The sequence below is a fragment of the Oncorhynchus gorbuscha genome, linkage group LG07, assembly GCF_021184085.1.
Source record: "Oncorhynchus gorbuscha isolate QuinsamMale2020 ecotype Even-year linkage group LG07, OgorEven_v1.0, whole genome shotgun sequence".
NCBI lineage: Eukaryota > Metazoa > Chordata > Actinopteri > Salmoniformes > Salmonidae > Oncorhynchus > Oncorhynchus gorbuscha.
In genome coordinates this window covers 33,501,133-33,522,256 of record NC_060179.1, presented here as the reverse complement: position 1 = coordinate 33,522,256, position 21,124 = coordinate 33,501,133, and the positions used below count along the sequence as shown (strand labels likewise).

Here is a 21,124-nt window from a genome sequence, read left to right as displayed (position 1 = left end):
CAGAGAACCTTGTGAAGATGCTGGAGGAAACAGATACAAAAGTATCGATATCCACAGTAAACAAGTCCTATATCGACATAACCTGCTGAAAAAGGGGGAAGCTTGCAAGCCGAACAACACCATCCCAACCGTGAAGCAGGGGGGAGGCAGCATCATGTTATGGGGGTGCTTTGTTGCAGGAGGGACTGGTGCACTTCACAAAGTAGATGGCATCATGATGAAGGACAATTACGTCAATATATTGAAGCAACATCTCAAGACATCAGTCAGGAAGTTAAAGCTTGGTTGCAAATTGGTCTTCCAAATGGACAATGACCCCAAGCATACTTCTGAAGCTGAGGCAAATTGGCTTAAGGACAACAAAGTCAAGGTATTGGGGTGGCTATCACAAAGCTCTGACTTCAATCCTATAGAACATTTGTGGGAAGAACTGACAAAGCGTGTGCGAGCAAAGAGGCCAACAAACCTGACTCAGTTACACCAGCTCTGTCAGGAGGAATGGGCTAAAATTCACCCAACTTATTGTGGGAAGCTTTTGGAAGGCTACCCGAAACGTTTGACCCAAGTTAAACAATTTAAACTCAATGCTTCCAAATACTAAGTGTATGAGTGTATGTAAACTTCTGACTCTCTAGGAATGTGATGAAATAGATTAAAGCTGAAATAAATCATTCTGTCTACAATATTTCTGACATGTCACATTCTTAAAATAATGTGGTGATCCTAACTGACCTAAGACAGGGAATTTTTACTCAGATTAAATGTCAGGAATTGTGAAAAACTGAGTTTAAATGTATTTGGCTAAGCTGTATGTAGACTTCCGACTTCAACTGTATATTGAATACAATTTTTGTGCGATTGTATCATTAAATCTTACCAAGTAAATCCCTAAAGAGAATACTGAGCTTGTCCTCCCAACACCGCAACATGCAACATCATTTTAAAGGATCTTAACCAAACCTGGAATGTTCCAGATCTCTTTACACTGTGCTCTGATTTGATTTGACTGGGTTGTTCTCCAGGGATATGGCTCCAGATGTGGCAACTTGGCATTTAATCACCACGCTACCTTCTGCTACCATCCATACCGCCTGCATCCTTTATGAGGCTGCCATTATGCAACCAGACATTGATCTTGAGCCGAAATGAATGCCAAATGTAGTTTCCTGTTTAAACGTGTCGCTTTGATGCACGTCCTCTGTATTCATTTCCTGTCCTCCTTGGGATTGTTGGTTCCCATGGAGGATAAAGAACAACAAGACAAAGCGCAGTGCGTTTTGACACTTTAAATAGCCGATGATAGTGGCTCAGGGAAGGAACAGTAAGCGGATTATCTGGAGAGCTGTCACTCTGTGGCTGCCCAAAATTAAAAGCAGTGCAGAAGTATACTTAAGATGAGCGTGGGCATGAGAGCAGGGGAGATGTGCATTCATTCATTGGTGACGCTGCTAGTAAATATTCAAATGTAGCTAGCAATGTGCATATTGGAGGTGAGGATCTAATCAAGCAGCCATTGATGCGCTGGAGTCCTCCTAGCAGACCCGCGTCTAAATGAGTTTTTCTATGGAAATGAGACAGACAGCGATGGCACTGTGAGCCATGAAGATTATCACGAGGCATGCTGGGAACTAAATGGATGTGGCCTGTGTGTGTGCTGCTGCCGTCGTCAATGGCAACAGGCATAACATAGTCGGGACCGTTTTCCTCGGTCAATCCTACACTCACTGTCCTCCTATGGCCAACTCTGTCACACGTTCGCTACATTCTCTTGTTGTTTTATTTTATCTCTATTTCTTCTGTTTAGAGAAATGCGTTTACCTCCCTCTTTTTTTTACCCACACTCTTTTCTTTCCTTTTCCTCATGGGGCAGCAGGGTAGCCTAGTGGTTAGAGCGTTGGACTAGTAACCGGAAGGTTGCAAGTTCAAACCCCCGAGCTGACAAGGTACGAATATGTTGTTCTGCCCCTGAACAGGCAGTTAACCCACTGTTCCTAGGCTGTCATTGAAAATAAGAATTTGTTCTTAACTGACTTGCCTATTTAAATTATGGAAAAAAATAAAATAAAAGTCCTCTGCGGAAACCAGAGTGAGGGCGGGATCAGAGTGTGAAATCAGAGACAGACTGTGTGTGTGTGTGTGTGTGTGTGTGTGTGTGTGTGTGTGTGTGTGTGTGTGTGTGTGTGTGTGTGTGTGTGTGTGTGTGTGTGTGTGTGTGTGTGTGTGTGTGTGTGTGTGTGTGTGTGTGTGTGTGTGTGTGTGTGTGTGTGTGCGCCTGTGTATGTGTCAGTAACTATACATTAGCCTTCAAAACACAACAGAAATGTGTGCATAAATTGACGAAGAAAGTAAATGAGAATAAGTTAATAAAGGCACAACCAGTTAGATGTTATGGGGTTTATATCATGTCGTAAGAGATCCAATCAAATTGGAGGAGTCCTCCACTATAGCATAGGCTTACATCGGAGAGTACCTGCTCTTGCATGGAACCAACCAACCTGGTGTCTTTAAGAGTATTGAGAGTGGAGCTGACACAGGGTGCTTCCTCATTGGGCTCCGGTCTAAAGTAGTGCACTACATAGGGAATATGGTGCAATTTGGGACACAGACAGAGCCTCTCCGTCCTGTACTTGCCCTGTCTATCTTTGTTAAAAAAAGGGACAAATGACAAAACAGCTTAGGAAGATGTCCTGATACCACGGACGTCGATAGCAGAAGATGTCGGCGAAGATAAGCCAATGTCAAAGTGAGGAGATGGGACGCTAATCGGTAGACTTCACAATATCTGGTCCTCCTATAGATTTTCCAGAACCCGTTTTCTTACAAATATCCCTGTTTTGCAACTCATTAGCTAAATTTGCCACACTCTTTAAGTAATTACACTTTAATAAGCATGACATTTTGTAAGTAATTTAAGTTGCCGTTACGGTTTATCAAGGCGATTGCTTGCTGTCCAGATCACGTTAGGGTCTCCATAACAGCACTCCTGTGAATGTGTGAAAAACTATCTTCGGAAAAAGCGAGAGGGGCAAGAGGGGTAATAGGAGAGGGGTGGTAGAAAGCCTAATATATACTGTATTTTTGTTCATCTCAATTCCAGCACTCTATCATCATATTGTTTTTCACTAGGGATGTGAAATGTCGACAGAGACAGTAAATGAAAATCCTACAGAGAATATAAATGTGCATACACCTCACAGCACCACCAGGCAGCCAGTTGGAGAATCAGCCTCTAGTACAGATCATACCATACAGTTTCAGCAGTCTTCCGTTTTGTGGAGAGATGTTCCTAAAAGGCACACAGAGCTCCGTGACTGTGCATCCTCTCCACTTTTCATCCTCCCGTCCTGTTCGTGTTCAGTCGGGGTCGAGGAGTCACTGCGCATCTGGAGTGTGAGTGTGAGAGAGAGAGAACGTGAGCGAGTGAGAGATGGCGCAGGACCTGAGGGTTGCAGACTCATGCTGCAATGGTTTGCGCTAGCCAGCAGTATGCAGACATAGACACGGTGTGGCTGGTACCAGTGGGGGTTCTGAGGAGGGGGACGGGTGGGTAAGTGGCTGGGGGACAGGGCGGGGTTGGGGGTCTCAGTCAGACGTCCTCGCTGGGTTGCCTAGGGAGTCCTGACAGACAGCTGCCGCCTCTGGTGTCACCACCCACACCCCTCCCCAATGCACATACACCCCTCCTCACACCCCTCGGCCTATCCCCAGGTGAGAGGATGATGCTGTCATTATCTCCTCCTGAAAAGAAAAAAAAATATGATCAATAATGAATCACAAAATGGATGTTAAAAGGTGGCACCATCACAGTGGAAGACCATATATCTTGTTCTTCAAAACAACAAGATCACCGAGGGTCTCTCATTTGATCAGTGTTATTTTAAAATCATTGCTTTTACATTAATGGCTGTTTTTTTAAGAATATGTGTTTATCAGCATACCAGTTGTCTTTTTTATCAGTACATCTGAATACAGTGTAAAGGCATCCGCATACATAGGTTCGGTTTGGTCCTAGCAGAACTCAGCTATGGTAAAGCGTACTCCCTAAAGACCTTTGCTTGAAAAACAAGAAAAAGGCGGCAATACTACTCTTGTTTGTCCCTCTTGAGCCACTGTAGCAAAAGCATAGCCATAACACGTCCTCAAAATATTCTGTAATTCATTTGGACTTATTTGCCGAGGAGCTCTTAGTCGCGCAATTTTACATCTAGCTAAGATGTTTGCTGCAAGTGAAAAAATGTGCATGAAAACTAGTAGTGTACTGCAGACATTAAGGCCTAGCTGCTGCGCTCTCTCCTTTCTCTCCTTGAATGACAGCAAACACTTCATTGAAGAATCCCATCCATAGTTCCGATCCCTAATGTTGCTCAATCACTGATGAAGGGGCGTAGAATCTGGACTTGCCTCATGAAAAACATTGTGCGTGAACAGCCGGAAAATAAACCTCCCGAATACCAAAACGAACAAAAATGTCACAAAATGTCGTCATAATATGTGCACAAACTATTTAGACTGGGAAGCATGCGACAGGCTTTAGGAAGAGGAAGCTGGGCGTTTCTAGTTGCCTGCCCGCATTAAACCTTCCCCATGTGATTAAGTTTGTGGGTAAATTGAGATTCATTGACATTTTGACAGAAGCCTCATGTTTTCGATAACTCCTGTAAACTGCTTATGTGGAGAGGCACTCATTAACCACAGAACTCCCTGAGCTGCACGTCAACTGATTATTCAACCACCAATTGTAAATTATATATGGCAGGCAGGGATCTCCGCACAGGGTTGTGTGCGTGTGTGCATGTGCGCGTGTGTGCATGCGTGAGTGTGTGCATTTGTATGTGCACGCACGTGTGCATGTTTTGCATATGATGTGTGCTGTTAGGGATGTCTATGTGTCTATGCACATAACATACATTAACGAGACTTGTATACATCTGTATACATCTGTGTTCACATCCCTTACAGAAAAAAACACATGAATTTCACGGGAACACGTGAAGTGTTCCAAAAACACGTTTTCATATGATCATATGTGATCTTATGTAAAGTTAATGTGATAACATGAAACTACAGCTGTGAAAATGTGATTTTCCACATGTGAAATCGTGTGGTTTTTGTGTAAGGGGGTGTGTTTGTGGTCTGTGTATCATTGTGTCTGTTTACTTGTGATGGCTTTCGCTGCGGAATTGCTGGAACCTTTAAGAATTTCTATTCGATTTCTCTCAGCCACTTAACAGAAGTGGATGCAGAGAAATAAACATTAGTTTATAATCCCATCATATGTCAAGTAGGAGGAAATGTCGCCAGTAAATGCCACCATCTTAGAATGTAGGAAAGCACTCATGGTCTCTCCCAATAAGAGTCCTGGGGAAGCATGTGCAAAACTAATCTCAGTGAAAGGTCACGGGCAAAGATGACCTCTGGCAACTGGATTTGGAGGCATTTCCTGCACCATAAGGAGTGTGCGGGCAAGCTTAAGAGCAATGCCATTGGAAAATATTTGAACATGTAAATGATAGTCTTACTGTATATGCAGTATGATCAATAATAATGGGCACATAATAGCCTGAGTCCTGAATGGTACCCTATTTTCAACATAGTGCTCTACTCTTGAGCAGTGTCCTATGTGCCCTGGTCAAAAGTAGTGCACTATATAGGGAATAGGGTGCCGTTTGCTACTCTCTGGAGCAGAGCATACCAAAGCAGTTTCTACATATTGCACCTTATAAGTACTTTTCATTTAGCTCATTTTCAATCTAGTTTGGCTGTAAACGTGTTCTGAAATGTAAAAAACAAATATTAACAGACCTTTTTCATTTTAAACACTGATCCTGTTATTTTTTTTTTTTACAACAGTATTTGCATAATAAAAACATTTTAAAGAGAAAAAAATAGAGAAAATGAAAAGGCGTCCAAGCACAGAACCTTGAGGAATGCCAGATTCAACTTTGGATAGCCTAGTGGTTAGAACGTTGGACTTGTAACCGAAAGGTTCGTTCTGCCCCCTGAACAAGGCAGTTAACCCACCGTTCCTAGGCCGAACAAATAAGAATTTGTTCTTAACTGACTTGCCTAGTTAAATAGGTACAATACGATTAAAATACATTTGGGGAAAGATTGGGAAAGTAATTGGGGAAATAATAAAAGTATTTATTTGTTGGGACTGTGAGGAGGTGAGACTGAAGGTGTTGCTTTCTGAGGGACTAGTAAAAGTGACATGTTGCCAGGCTCTGCAACTCAATATAGAAAATAAATGTCTCTATTAGCTCTGTGTTCACACTCATCTTCTCATTTGCAACTTTTAAACAGCTGTAAATACAGCACTTGTGTCAACAAATAGGTTTAGGGTGGTGGAACAGGGGGTGCCAGGTAGCACTGCTGCATATCAATGAGTTGTGAAAATAATATTGCTACAATGGGATACAAAGCCCTATTCCCAAAGTATTGTATTTTCAAGGTGTTGTATTTTCAAGGTGTTGTATTTTTATGACAGCACTTTATGTTAGCACTTATTAATCACCTACAATGTATTTATAAGGTGTTTATTATGCCCTAATAACATAAAATTAAGTCAGTGGAGGATGATTCAGAGTTTATTATTAGCCTAGGTCAGAAATCTGAGCCCTGGTCAAAAAAAAACTGCAATATATAGAGAATAGGGTGCCATTTGGGATGCATAACAAACACCCTCTATAGAGCTCTGACCTTGAACGCTTTTATCAGCACGTGTAAACCTCTTCGTCGGCAGCAGGACACACACATTTATCTGTTGCTTCAACAACCAATGGCGCATGTCCTTCACACCTTAACAGCCTCAGCAGAAAACTATCTCTAATGGCTGTTATCTGCTCTCTCTGCCACAGCCAGGTCACAACACTGTAGTATATTACTGGCAAATTCGATTTAGTAGACTTTTAGGAGAGAGACACCTCAAAACAAATGTCTGTCTAATGAATTTCTAATGAATGAGATTACAATGTGGGAGATTAGGGTGCAATTTAAACACAACCTTAACAGAATCCTCTTGTATCAGATTGAAAATGTCAAATGTAAAATTTCTCTTACAGGCATTCTCCGGTACTTTTGTATACTGTTTTCCCATTAGTTCTAATAGTAGCACTCATGAGCCAAACGTGGTCCCCGAAAATCGCATACTACTTCACATACTGTATGTGCAGATCTGTGCACCACGTCATTGCTCTCTCGCTGCCCTGCTGTGGGTGCATTATGTGCATGTTGCTATAGCTGTCGCTCATGTGGCAAGGGGCTGAAGCTCATTGGTTGAACTCAAATTGCTAGGGGGCTGGCCCACGTGGGGGGAAATGTAGGGGGATATGGCGCAGTACAGCTTCAAGTCAAACAGTTACGTTCAAACTAGGGATCTTGTGGCTAATTGAGGTAAAAGAGGAATTCTACTCATAGATTATGCATTATGAACTACATATTGACACATCCAGCCCAAAGCGGGGGGAGTACTTAAAAAATATTTCGTAGTCGCCAAAGCTCCAGAGCATGTCTGAGCAAATTGTCTGACCTGCTGTCTAACTCTGCGCAATCAGAATTATTAATGTTGTGTTATCTTAATCTGGATTGGTTGATGCCAGTATTTGATACGCTGAAAAATATTTGTAATGAGCTACATCTAACTCAGCAGATAACTAAACCAACTAGCCCTAACTTTAAACACCCTGAAAAATCTACCCTTCGAAATATCTTTCAAGCAAAAGCCCCTCCTAAATATACAGCCAATGGGACATTTGCTAATAAGTTCAGTGACCATTGTCCTGTTGCCTGCATAACAGATGTTAAGATACATAAATCTCGCTCACGTATTTTTACAAAGATACATTTCTGGAATTTGAATGAGCAAAATGTTTTGTCTGAGTGACTGTTGGGTTGTGTTTATTTTTATTTATTTTTTATTTCACCTTTATTTAACCAGGTAGGCTAGTTGAGAACAAGTTCTCATTTGCAACTGCGACCTGGCCAAGATTAAGCATAGCAGTGTGAACAGACAACACAGAGTTACACATGGAGTAAACAATTAACAAGTCAATAACACAGTAGAAAAAAAGGGGAGTCTATATACATTGTGTGCAAAAGGCATGAGGAGGTAGGCGAATAATTACAATTTTGCAGATTAACACGAGTGATAAACTATCACTGACTCTGATCAGGCCCTTTTATTTCCATGTTTAACTCTGTTGCAGATAAACATGCGCCGTACAAAAGGCTACGGGTAAAATACAGATCTAATCCTTGGTTCATGTATGAATTGTCTAAGAAATGACAGGAAATAGATTTAGCTTGGGCTAAGGCTAGACTGACTGTTTCTACGTCTGATTGGCAGTCCTTCAGACATTTAAGAAATAGATGTCTATCTATTGGGGTGGCAGGTAGGCTTGGGTGTTGGGGCATTAACTGAAAGGTTGCTGGATCGAATCTCCGAGCTGACAAGGTCAAAATCTGTCGTTCTGCCCCTGAGCAAGGCAGTTAACCCACTGTTCCCTGGGCATCGAAGATGTGGATGTCGATTAAATCAGCCCTCCGCACCTCTGATTCAGAGGGGTTGGGTTAAATTTGGAAGACACATTTCAGTTGCCGGCATTCAGTTGTACAACTGACTAGGTATGCCCCTTTCCCGTTTCTCTGGTTAGAAAAGCTAAATCAACATATTCCTTGAATTGTGTATCGGAGAGTGGTGGTAATATAGCCAATTTCTGTAAAGATGTCAAATATTTTAAACAAAATTCCACCCCTTCGTTGCCCCTGCAGGTTTTGGTCCAATACCAGACAAAATTGGAATTTGTGGTGCTTTTAATAACCATTTTGCTTCAGTTGGCCACCTGTTTGAAAGGATTGTCTCTGAAAATTCATCTCATTTCACTAGAGGGAGTCCTTTTGTCATCTCAAAACAGATTGTAGCGAATGATGCACAAACAGACCCACATACTTTATTTTCATTTTATCCATTTGATGTCTATGGTGTATTAGGTGCTTTGCTAAAGATTGATGTTACAAAATCCATAGACGCTGATTCACTTGATCCCTTCTTACTGCAGCTCTCTGCCCGACTTAATGCAGAAACATTGGCCTATATTTCTTAATTGACAATTGTTTCTGATGTTATCCCTAAGATCTGAAAAGCGGCACATGTCCTCCCCTAACATAAAGGAGGAGATCTTTCTGACTTAGATAACTACCTTTCAATTTCCAAATGATGTCAGTATTGGAACCAGTTCTCTTTAGCATTTATATAAATAATATTGGTCTATCTATTAAAACTTGGAAAATTCATCTGTATGAAGATGACACTGTTATGTATGCCTTTGCCCCAACTGTTGACCAGACTGTGTTAGCGCTGCAATCTGACCTTGTTGCCTTACAGAAAGCCCTGATTGGTTTAAAACTTATTGCGGGCTAAAGATATGTTGTTCTCTGATTCTCACAAAAAGGTTTCAGATGGACTACATATTTATTCGTTGGATGGTTCTCCCATCGATCGGGTTCCCGCCTATAAATATTTAGGCATTTGGATTGACAAAGATTTTATATTTAACTTTTAAATGTAAAGTCCCCATATTTGGGGACCCTATTTGAATTGTTTTATTCAATTCACGGTAGCCCCTACCTTCAAAAGCAGGGTGTCTACGGAAAGCTGTGTATATTGGCTATTGATCGGTGCCTTCAAGTATTTGGTATAACTTACTAACATATATGGGCATACAAATTTATAATGCAGGCCGAGCCGATGACCTAATTTCAAGATGGCTGCTACCTACATTCCGGTTAGCATTGTGAAGCATAAACGAAATAAACACATAATACATTGATATGCACCGAAAGCCGGGACTCCACAGATCATTAGGATATTTTATTTGTCTGCCTGTGACCTACCGTTATTGATTACCAACCCCGAGACTCCAAATGTGACGACCAGCTCAAATCGGTCTTATGTAGCAAAATTTGAAATGGTGTTTTTTACACAAAAATTAGAGATAAAAGTAGAGACTCAGAGCTCGAAAATGGTATTTCATACACTACTGTTGAGGAACTGTAATTCTGCTTTGAAAGTTTATCAACGTTTTGGTACTACGACTACTGGAGAGCCCTTCTTTGTCTACACCTATTCAGCATCGTTCACACCTTCTTAAGCTTTAGCCCCACCCATCTCATTAAGGGTTGATCCGAGCGTTCTGTATTAACAACAGCAGCCAAGCTCCCAAGTTAACCTGCTAGCTACTTCCAGACACAAATGAGAGAACAGCTCACTGAATAGTACTCGCACTAGCAGAGCTGGTTAGGAGAGTAGTAGTGTGCGCTCTACATGGTCCGAGAGCGAAATGCTCTGAATTTACAAACAGACAATCTGACAGCACAGTTGCAGTCACCAATGCTCTGAGTAGGGTTGATCCGAACGTTCTGACCTCACAACGGCAGTAAAGCACCAAAGCTAACTGGCTAACATTGGCTAGCTTGCTAGTTACTTCCAGACACAAATGAGAGAACACCCCACTCTGACCATTTTACTTACCCTAGCAGTGCTGGTTAGGCTGTTTTCATGTTATCCAGAGCGTTAGTGATTGTAACTGTGCTGCTGGCAACAATTTTTAAAAATTGCCGACGTTTACTGACACCTGCTATATTCAACAGATGTTGAGCGTTTGTAAGTTATTCAGTTCTTCTGCACTCTGGCACACTCAAGAGAGTAAATGTCCAGACATAATTTATGGACCCTGAAATGGTTAATAACATAGTGGAGTTTTATGTTAAGACATGTAGCTAGCTAGCTAAACAATGAACCATAATCCCAACTCATGACGTTACTTCTCTGCATGAATCTGCAGGTAGCTAACCAACCAGGTTCAATGTTAGCTAGCTATTATTAGGCTATAACTAGCCAAGCAAATGGCTCTGAGATACGAATAAAAAGATCATACACGTAACGTTAGCTAGGAAGCCAGCCAGCTATTGTTAGCTAGCTAGCTAACAGTACACTAACTTGAAATGAAAAAACTTAATGTCAAAATTTGAAATGTGTGATATCTGAAAATGTAGCTAGCTAGACTATTTTACTCATGGTCTGAAATCGGAATAGATAGCCAGAGCGAATTTACCAGCTACCGTCTATCAAGAGTTGTTGCAGTGACATTCTATTGAAATGGATACTTGCATAGTGGAGTCTATTGTTAAGACATGTAGCAAGCTAGCTAGCTAAACAATGAATCATAATCCCAACTCATGACGTTACTTCTCTGCATGAATCTGCAGGTAGCTAACCAACCAGGTTCAATGTTAGCTAGCTAACATTACATAATTATCCAAGCAAATGGCTCTGAGATACGAATAATAAGATCATACTAGTAACATCAGCTAGCTAACAGTACACTCTAACTTGAAATGAAACCACTTTCTGTCAAAATTAGAAACATGTAATACCTGAAAATGTACAGTCGAAGTCAGAAGTTTACATATAATTTAGGCTTAGGTTGGAGTCATTAAAACTCATTTTTCAACCACTCCACCAATTTATTGTTAACAAATTATAGTTTGGACAGTTAGGACATCTACTTTGTGTATGACACAAGTAACATTTCCAACAATTGTTTACAGACAGATTATTTCACTTATAATTCACTGTATCACAATTCCAGTGGGTCAGAAGTTTGCCTGACCTCAATCCCATAGAAAATGTGTGGGCAGAACTGAAAAAGAGTGTGCAAGCAAGGAGGTCTACAAACCTGACTCAGTTACACCAGCTCTGTCAGGAGGAATGGGCCAAAATTCACCCAATTTATTGTGGGAAGCTTGTGGAAGGCTATCAGAAACGTTTGACCCAAGTTCAACAATTTAAAGGAAATGCTACCAAATGTGAATTGAGTGTATGTAAACTTCTGACCCACTGGGAATGTGATGAAAGAAATAAAGGCTGAAATAAATAATTCTCTCTACTCTTATTCTGACATTTCACATTCTTACAATAAAGTGGTGATCCGAACAGACCTAAAATAAGGAATTCATACTTGGATTAAATGTCAGGAATTGTGAAAAACTGAGTTTAAATGTATTTGGCTAAGGTGTATGTAAACTCCTGACTTCAACTGTACATACATACATACATACATACATACATACATACATACATACATACATACATACATACATACATACATACATACATACATACATACATACATACATACATACATACATACATACATACATACATACATACATACATACATACATACATACATACATACATACATACATATAAATACATATAAATAGATATACATATATACAGTTGTGACCAAAAGTTTTGAGAATGTCACAAATATTAATTTTCACAAAGTCTGCTGCCTCGGTTTGTGTGATGGCAATTTGCATATACTCCAGAATAATATGCCACAAAAGGACCAGCTGATATCATGTCAGTGATTCTCTCGTTAACACAGGTGTGAGTGTTGACGAGGACAAGGCTGGGGATCACTCTGTCATGCTGATTGAGTTCGAATAACAGACTGGAAGCTTCAAAAGGAGGGTGGTGCTTGGAATCAGTGTTCTTCCTCAGTCAAGCATGGTTACCTGCAAGGAAACATGTGCCGTCATCATTGCTTTGCACAAAAAGGGCTTCACAGGCAAGGATATTGCTGCCAGTAATATTGCACCTAAATCAACCATTTATCGGATCATCAAGAACTTCAAGGAGAGCGGTTCAAATGTTGTGAAGAAGGCTTCAGGGCGCCCAAGAAAGTCCAGCAAGCGCCAGGACCGTCTCCTAAAGTTGATTCAGCTGCGGGATTGGGGGACCAACATTACAGAGCTTGCTCAGGAATGGCAGCAGGTAGGTGTGAGTGCATCTGCGCACAGAGTGAGGCGAAGACTTTTGGAGGATGGCCTGGTGTCAAGAAGGGCAGCAAAGAAGCCACTTCTCTCCAGGAAAAACATCAGGGACAGACTGATATTCTGCAAAAGGTACAGGGAGTGGACTGCTTAGGACTGAGGTAAAGTCATTTTCTCTGATGAATCCCCTTTCCGATTGTTTGAGGCATCCGGAAAAAAGTGTGTCTGGAGAAGACAAGGTGAGCTCTACCATCAGTCCTGTGTCATGCAAACAGTAAAGCATCCTGAGCCCATTCATGTGTGGGCTTGCTTCTCAGTCAAGGGAGTGGGCTCACTCACAATTTTGCCTAAGAACACAGGCATGAATAAAGTATGGTACCAACACATCCTTTCGAGACCAACATCTCCCAACCATCCAGGAACAGTTTGGTGACGAACAATGCCTTTTCCAGCATGATGGAGCACCTTGCCATAAGGCAAAAGTTATAACTAAGTGGCTCTGGCTTTTGGGTCCATGGCCAGGAAACTCCCCAGACTTTAATCCCATTGAGAACTTGTGGTCAATCCTCAAGAGGCGGGTGGACAAACAAAAACCCACAAATTCTGACAAACTCCAAGCATTGATTATGCAAGAATGAGCTGCCATCAGTCAGGATGTGGCCCAGAAGTTAATCGCCAGCATGTCAGGGCGGAATGCAGAGGTCTTGAAAAAGAAGGGTCAACACTGCAAATATTGACTCTTTGCATCAACTTCATGTAATTGTCAATAAAAGCCTTTGACACTTATGAAATGCTTATAATTATACTTCAGTATTCCATAGTAACATCTGACAACAATATCTAAAGACACTGAAGCAGCAAACTTTGTGGAAATGAATATTTGTGTCATTCTCAAAACTTTTGGCCACGACTATATACATATTCTTTTTAAATATATTTTCCTTGTTTACTTTCTAACTTTCTAAACTTTTTCACAGCAATGCTTAGGCCTATTCTTCCAGATTATAGTTACTATATAAAACAATTGGACAGTCTGTTTTACTATAGTTCTATTTTGTTTGTTTTTACTCCCGCCCTACCTCCATCCTCAACCTCTCCCATCTATTTCTGATATCCATCCGGTTTGCCATATATCACATCTTCTCCTGCTCACCCCTTCCGGCATACGACGTCGCCAGAATACTAACAACCGGTCCTGGGATTCATCATTACGCACACCTGGCACTCATCATTAGGCGCACCTGTTAATCATTACGATTCACACCTGGACTTCATTACCTTCATAATTTCCTCCTTTTTACATGTCACTCTCTTATGTTTTCTCACCAGTTGCTATTATTCTTGTGTACTGGCGTATAGCCACATGGAATTGTCTCTTTTCTGGTTTTGTTGTTTTCTTAAACGTTTCACCTGCTCTCCTAGACGGGCAGACCAGCTGAATCAACTGGGGACAGCCATGGAAGAGGTTCTCCGTTGCAGCCCAGCATCGGAGGAGCCCAGCATCGGAGGATACTCTAGATCCAGTCTACCCAAGGAGCCAGCGCAACGGCCCATTCCGCATACCGCTCAGGTCAGCGATACCCGTCTATCCCTCCTGGATAAATACGACGGTACACCATGCAAATGCCGTGGCTTCCTCCTTCAGAGCTCCCTGTATTTTTCACACCAGTTGGAAGCCCCCACCACCAAGAGGTCTAAGGTTGCCACGGTTATTTCTCTGCTGACTGGGCGGGAATTGGGATGGGTGTGTGCTGCTTGGGAGAGAGGACAGGAGGAACTAGATTCTTATGAGGGGTTCATTGCTCTGTTTAAATGCATTTTTGATCAACCCACAGAGGGGGAGGTGAGCGTCTGCTTCAACTACAGCAGGGGAATCAGACAGCTATGTGCTCACCTTCCGGACAGTAGCAGCTTCCAGTGGATGGAATGAGCCGGCACTTCACACGCTATTCAGAAGAGGTCTGCGCGAGGAGGTCCAGACGGAACGGGCCTGTCAGGACGACAACCTCACCCTGGACGCACTCATTGCGATGGCCATCCACCTGGATAACCTTCTACGGGAGCGTCGGCATTCTCATTGCTTCTCTCCCTCCTTTGGCGAGTACTCGGGATCAGAGCCAGAACCCATGGAGGTAGGGGTCACACGCCTTTCTGCGGCAGAACGGCGCAGACAGATACAGCTGGGGCTATGTCTGTACTGTGGGCAAAGAGCACACAAGCTCCAGCGGTGTCCAGTACCTCAGAATCCGGGATCCACTAGAGCAGAGGGACAGAGATGTGACATTCCATCCCCTGGTCCAGGAGTGAGTTTTCCAGATTCCGATGCTGCTAGACGCTTTTTGGTGTCTATCACTCTGGCTGACTGTCCCTCATGTACTGTGTCTACAGCTTTAGTGGATTCTGGTGCTGCTGGAAACTATGGATCAGACCCTTGCCTTCTCCCTCAACATTACCATCTATCCTCTCTCCTCTCCTTTTCCGGTTCAAGGACTCGACTGTCAGCCATTAGGATCTGGGACCATCACACACATCACTCAACCACTCACCCTCACCGTGGAGTCCAATCACCAAGTGAGCATCTCTTTCTTCAGGTGTGCACCAGGTCACAAAATCATCCTTAGCCTCCCTTGGCTCCAACGCCTTAACCCTATCATCTCATGGTCGAGGCTGAAAATCAGACTGGTCACCTGAATGCTGGAAGACCTGCTTCCCTGTCCCCTGTGGTTCCACATCGGTTGAGTCCTATGGTTGCCCTTCAGCCCAACATCTTGGGGGAATACCAGGACCTAAAGGAGGTATTCTCGAAGACCCGCGCTACTTGTCTCCCTCCTCATTGCCCCTGGGACTGTGCCATCAACCTGTTTTCTGGTGCTACAACTCTGTGCAGACGCATCTACCATCTGTCTGTAGCTGAGACCCAGGCCATGGAGGATTACATTCAAGAGACGCTCCAACAGGGTTTCATCCGCACATCCACGGCCCCTGCGTCAGCTGGCTTCTTCATGGCCAAAAAGGAGAGAGGATTACGCCCATGTATCGATTGCCGAGGACTCAATGACATCACTGAGAAGTATCAGTACCCTCTCCCGTTGGTACCATCGAGCAGCTCTGCGGGGCCCAGTTCTTCACCAAACTAGACTAGCGGAGTGCCTACAATCTCATCCACATCTGGGAGGGGGATGAGTGGAAGACGGCTTTCAGCACAATGTCTGGTCACTACGAGTATTTGGTTATGCCCTTTGGCTTAGCCAATGCTCCATCAGTGTTCCAGGCATTCGTCAACGAGGTGTTCAGGGACATGCTCGGACAGCAGGTGACTGTATACAACGATGACATCCTGTTCTTCTCGACCAACCTGAAAGATCACATCACCCACGTTCGAACAGTCCTGGAACGCCTCTTGTTCAATCACCTGCTCATCAAGGCAAAGAAGTGCCAATCCCACCAGAGGTCTGTATCCTTGTTGGGTTACCAAATCAGCCGGCAGTGAGTGAGGATGGAGGACAAGAAGGTAGATGCAGTAAGGTCATGGCCAGTCCCAACTACCATCAAGGGGTTACAATGGTTTTTGGGGTTTACCAACTTCTACCGCCACTTCATCAGGAACTTTAGTGCCATTGCCACCCCTCTCACATCCCTCCTCAAGGGTGGGCCTCATAGGCTGGTGTGGTCTCCAGCAGCCGACGAGGCCTTTCGTCTCCTCAAAGACGTTTCACCTCCGCCTCCTTGCTAAAACACGCTGATCCCATGTTACCTTTTGTGGTTGAGGCATCTGAGGTGGGCGTGGGGTCAGTTTTGTCACAAAGACAGGGTAACCCGTTAATTTTATCCATGTGCTTTTTTTCTCCAAGAAACTGTCCTCAGCAGAAAGGAATTACGACGTCAGCGATCGGGAGCTCCTGGCGGTGAAGTTGGCATTAGAGGAGTAACGACACTGGCTGGAGGGCGCCAAGGAACCATTCGTTATCCTCACCGACCATCGGAACCTAGAGTACATGCGGACAGCGAGGAGACTGAATCTGCGCCAAGCTAGATGGGCACTTTTCTTCACCAGGTTCGACTTCACACTGACCTATCGCCCAGTTTCTAAGAACATCAAGGCCGATTCTCTGTCCTTGTATCCATGATTCGGAAGCGGTTCCACCCATCATCCCATCCTCCTAAGTCGTGGGTCCAGTGGCTTGGGACATAGATATGGACATCCGCCAGGCTCTAGAGGGAGCCTGCACCACGGAATTGTCCTCCCGAGCACATCTACATTCCAACAGGGATAAGGGATCGGCTGCTGACCTGGGCACACACAGCTGTTGTTACTGAACATCCAGGTATTTCTCGCACCATCAACTCCATCGCTGAGAGGTACTGGTGGCCCACCTTGGTGCAGGATGTCGGTTGGTATGTCAACTCCTGTTCCGTATGTGCTCAAACCAAGTCCCCCCAGAATGCTCCAGCAAGAAATTTCCTGCCGCTTCATGTGCCTCAGTGACCTCTATCCATTGACTTTGTATCCGATCTTCCCAGTTTTGATGGTTTAATCCCTCTTCCTGGTCTTCCCACTGCTCTCCAGGTCACTGAGGCACTCTTCCAGCAGGTCTCCCGGCATTATGGCCTTCCGTAGGACATCGTCTCCGACCGTGGCCCCCAATTCACATCACAAGTTTGGAGAGCCTTCTTGGAGAAGTTCGGGGTCACAGTCAGCCTCACTTCTGGGTATCGGCCTCAGTCCAACGGACAGGTGGAGAGGATGAACCAGGGGCTGGGGAGGTTCCTGAGGAGTCACTGTCAGTACCTGCAGGATGAGTGGGCACGATTCCTTCCCTGGGCAGAATACGCCCAGAACTCCCTATGTCAATCCTCCACTGGGTTGACCCTCTTCCAGTGTGTTTTGGGTTTCCAGCCGGCCCTGGCCCCATGGACGCCGGGCCAGACCGCGGCTCCTGCGGTAGATGAGTGGTTCCTGTGTGAGGTGTGGAGGGACTCGCACGTGGGACACCACCGCGCCGTCCATCGTCAGAAGGAACAGTCAGACCACCACCGCAATGAGACCCCTGTGTTCCATCCTGGGGAACGCATCTGTCTCTCTACCAGGCACCTCCCACTCCACCTGCCCTACAAGAAACTGAGCCCCCCAGTTGGTAGGGTCGTTCAAGGTTCTCCTGAAGGTCAATGAGGTGACGTACAGGTTACAACTACCCAGTCACTATCGTATCTCACCTTCTTTTCATGTCTCCCTTCTCAGGCCGGTGGTTCCTGGTCCCCTAGCTGATACTGTCCACCAACGATACACCTCCCTGGACATTGAAGGGGGTCCGGTGTACGCTGTCTGATCCCTACTGGATTCCCGATGTTGTGGGGGCCGGCTCCAGTATCTGGTGGACTGGGAGGGGTATGGCCCAGAGGAGCGGTGTTGGGTTCCGGTGGACATTCTGAACCCCAACATCATCCATGATCTCTACCTTCGCTGTCCGGACCAACCCGCTCCTCGTCCTCGGGGTCGTCCCTCTGGTCGGCGTTGTCCTGCGGCTTGAGCCACACGTCAGAGGGGGGGGGGTACTGTCACATCTTCTCCTGCTTCTCCCCTCCGGCGTATGACATCGCCAGAATGCTAACCACCAGTCCTGGGATTCATCATTACACATAACTATTAATCATTAGGATTCACACCTGGACTTCATTAACTTCATCAGTTCCTCCCCTTTATGTCACTCATGTTTTCTCACCAGTTGGTATTATTCTTGTGTACCGGCATATAGACACATGGAATTGTCTCCTTTCTAGTTTTGTTAAACGTTGCACCTGCTTCCCGACTCACAGCTCAGTTATTACACCATATCTTTCAAACTGTGCTCTTTCACAAAAGTTCTTTACTATACCTTTGCGCATCAATAATATGGTGTTGCCTGTTTACACACTGTAGGTATCCATGTCCCCTGACACCAATACAATGTTTGAGAGAGGTTGGTGTTGTAGACATTTAGTAAACAATAACTTTTAGGCACATCCATTGTGCAAAAACAGTGCAATTACCACATTTGGACACGTTGGTGTGGTTGAAAGGACACGTGAATGTACCCTGGATACCCCATAACACCACAATGTTTGTGTGAGGTTGCTATGGTAGAACTTGTGTTTTCATACAAATAGCACTTAGGGATTGCAAATATGAAATAGCACTGTAATTATCTTTAGCATTTTGGAGAGGTTTAGGGACACTTGGAAACGTCCCGTGACCACACCTGACACCACCTACTAAAACGTCTATCAATCCCATATTGTTCACATGTTGTGGAAGCCATCAGTGTTTCCAGCTCGAGTCATCAATTCACTTTCAAAATATAAAAAAGCAGTTATTTTGTAGGTGCTTGATCTTGCGTATTCTGAACTATGTAACCCCTACCCTCTGATAATTTCCTAATCTCCCATGTCTATTTCTATTAAGATGTCTTCTTTCCAAATATACCACGTTTTTGCATGCCAGAAGCATGCCATTATACACGAATGGCAGTTACTTTTGGCTATGTCTATTTTGCCATTACATTTAAGAGATTATTAAACACAAGCATGAGCTACGATTTAAAGTGAGCTCATATTTTAGAAATAGATCTTGCCTCTCTTACCAAATTGCAGCAGCCACTACTCTTAAACCTTTGGATCCCGTCTACTATAGCGCCTTCCGTTTTATCACAGGTGACAGTTTTAATACTCCCCACTGCAGGCTGTATCAGAAAGTTGGCTGGACCTCATTGTAGTCCCCCAATTAGTTGTTTGGTCGATAGGCTGTTGGTCGAGCAGTAGGAAATATATATTTTTTATTGGCACACAAGTCAACTGTCTTATTCGCGCCCATCTCAGTGAACTAATCCATTGCTGAGGCCAAGACTTAAAGGCTCTACATGGTCCATCTGACGTCTGAAGTGGGCGTACAGCATTTACTGCGATGCAGCCTCCGCAGACACCAGGTCTTTCATACGTCTTGCGCTTAGCAGAGCAGAACCATTGTAAAGCAAGTAAGTTTTTGTTTTTACAGAACGTACCGCCCTCACCTACCGTCAACCAATCATGTCAATGTGGAGCTACATGGAGCCCTCCGCAGAGGTTGATTTGGCCTCTGCGTGCCTCCGGAAGCTCCGCAATTGCGTAACACGCTCCATACAGTACGAAGCCTCCGACCACATTTTCGGATCAAGCATAAATGGGCTTTTATCCATTGCAGAGGCCGCTAGGATCGCACCGTCCAAGAAGAAGGGGAGTGTGGCTAAAATGCACAATGCATGTCTCTCTCCAGAATGCACTCTCTCCCGCCAATTTGTGTACATTCATTGTTTCATAATTTCATTGTGTGAATTGTTTGCTTTTACATGAATACCCAATTACATATATCACCAGTAGTACAATCTACAACGTTTGTTTGGTTATGGTCATTTCTGTTAATGCTTTCAATTAATAATTATTCCAATATTTACCGTTCTCATTGTTAGAGTGGACACTGTTTGCAGAGCGCACAACCTATGCTACCAAACCAGTGAGAAAAAAAGTTTGTGTTTATTTAATGAAATTTACGAGTTTTGTCAATTTAGTAATTGTCTTTTGTTTGGAGCGCTCCTGTCAATGTTGAGTAAGGAAGCACAGCTGATAATGCATAGAAGTAGGCCTATAGGTTACCTGGCCTGCGCACAAATGTAAGCATATAAAAGCATATGAGTATCTGATAGCAAACCAAATCTGTTTTTACATCCATTGAGAGTAACGATAGTTATTCCCCCTTTCTCTCCCTTTCGATAACCACTCAGCATGAAAAGGAAAAATGTCATGCTCTGAACCAGTGTAAACGTCATAAAATAGGCCTACCTGATTACTTCTTATCCCTTGTGTAACAGTATAACGTTAGACCGTCCCCTCGCCCATACCTGGGCGCGAAACAGGCACCCTCTGCACACATCAAAGATCGTAAAAGACCAAGTCCATATTATGGCAAGAACAGCTCAAATAAGCAAAGAGAAACAACAGTCCCTCATTACTTTAAGACATGAAGGCCAATCAATGCGTAAAGTTTCTTCAAGTGCAGTCACAAAAACCATCAAGCGCTATGATGAAAGACCCAGAGTTATCTCTGCTACAAAGGATAAGTTCACTAGAGTTACCAGCCTCAGAAATTGCAGCCCAAATAAATGCTTCACAGAGTTCAAGTAACAGATACATCAACATCAGCTGTTCAGAGGAGACTGCATGAATCAGGCCTTCATGGTTGGATTGCTACAAAGAAACCACTACTAATGTTATGCTG

The 21,124-nt window shown here is 43.8% G+C and overlaps 1 protein-coding gene across 1 annotated transcript in view; it reads left to right on the top strand.

Moving 5' to 3' along the window:
- The window catches only part of ptprn2 (protein tyrosine phosphatase receptor type N2), a 289,171-nt gene that overhangs the window by 164,771 nt on the left and 103,276 nt on the right, over positions 1–21,124 (top strand).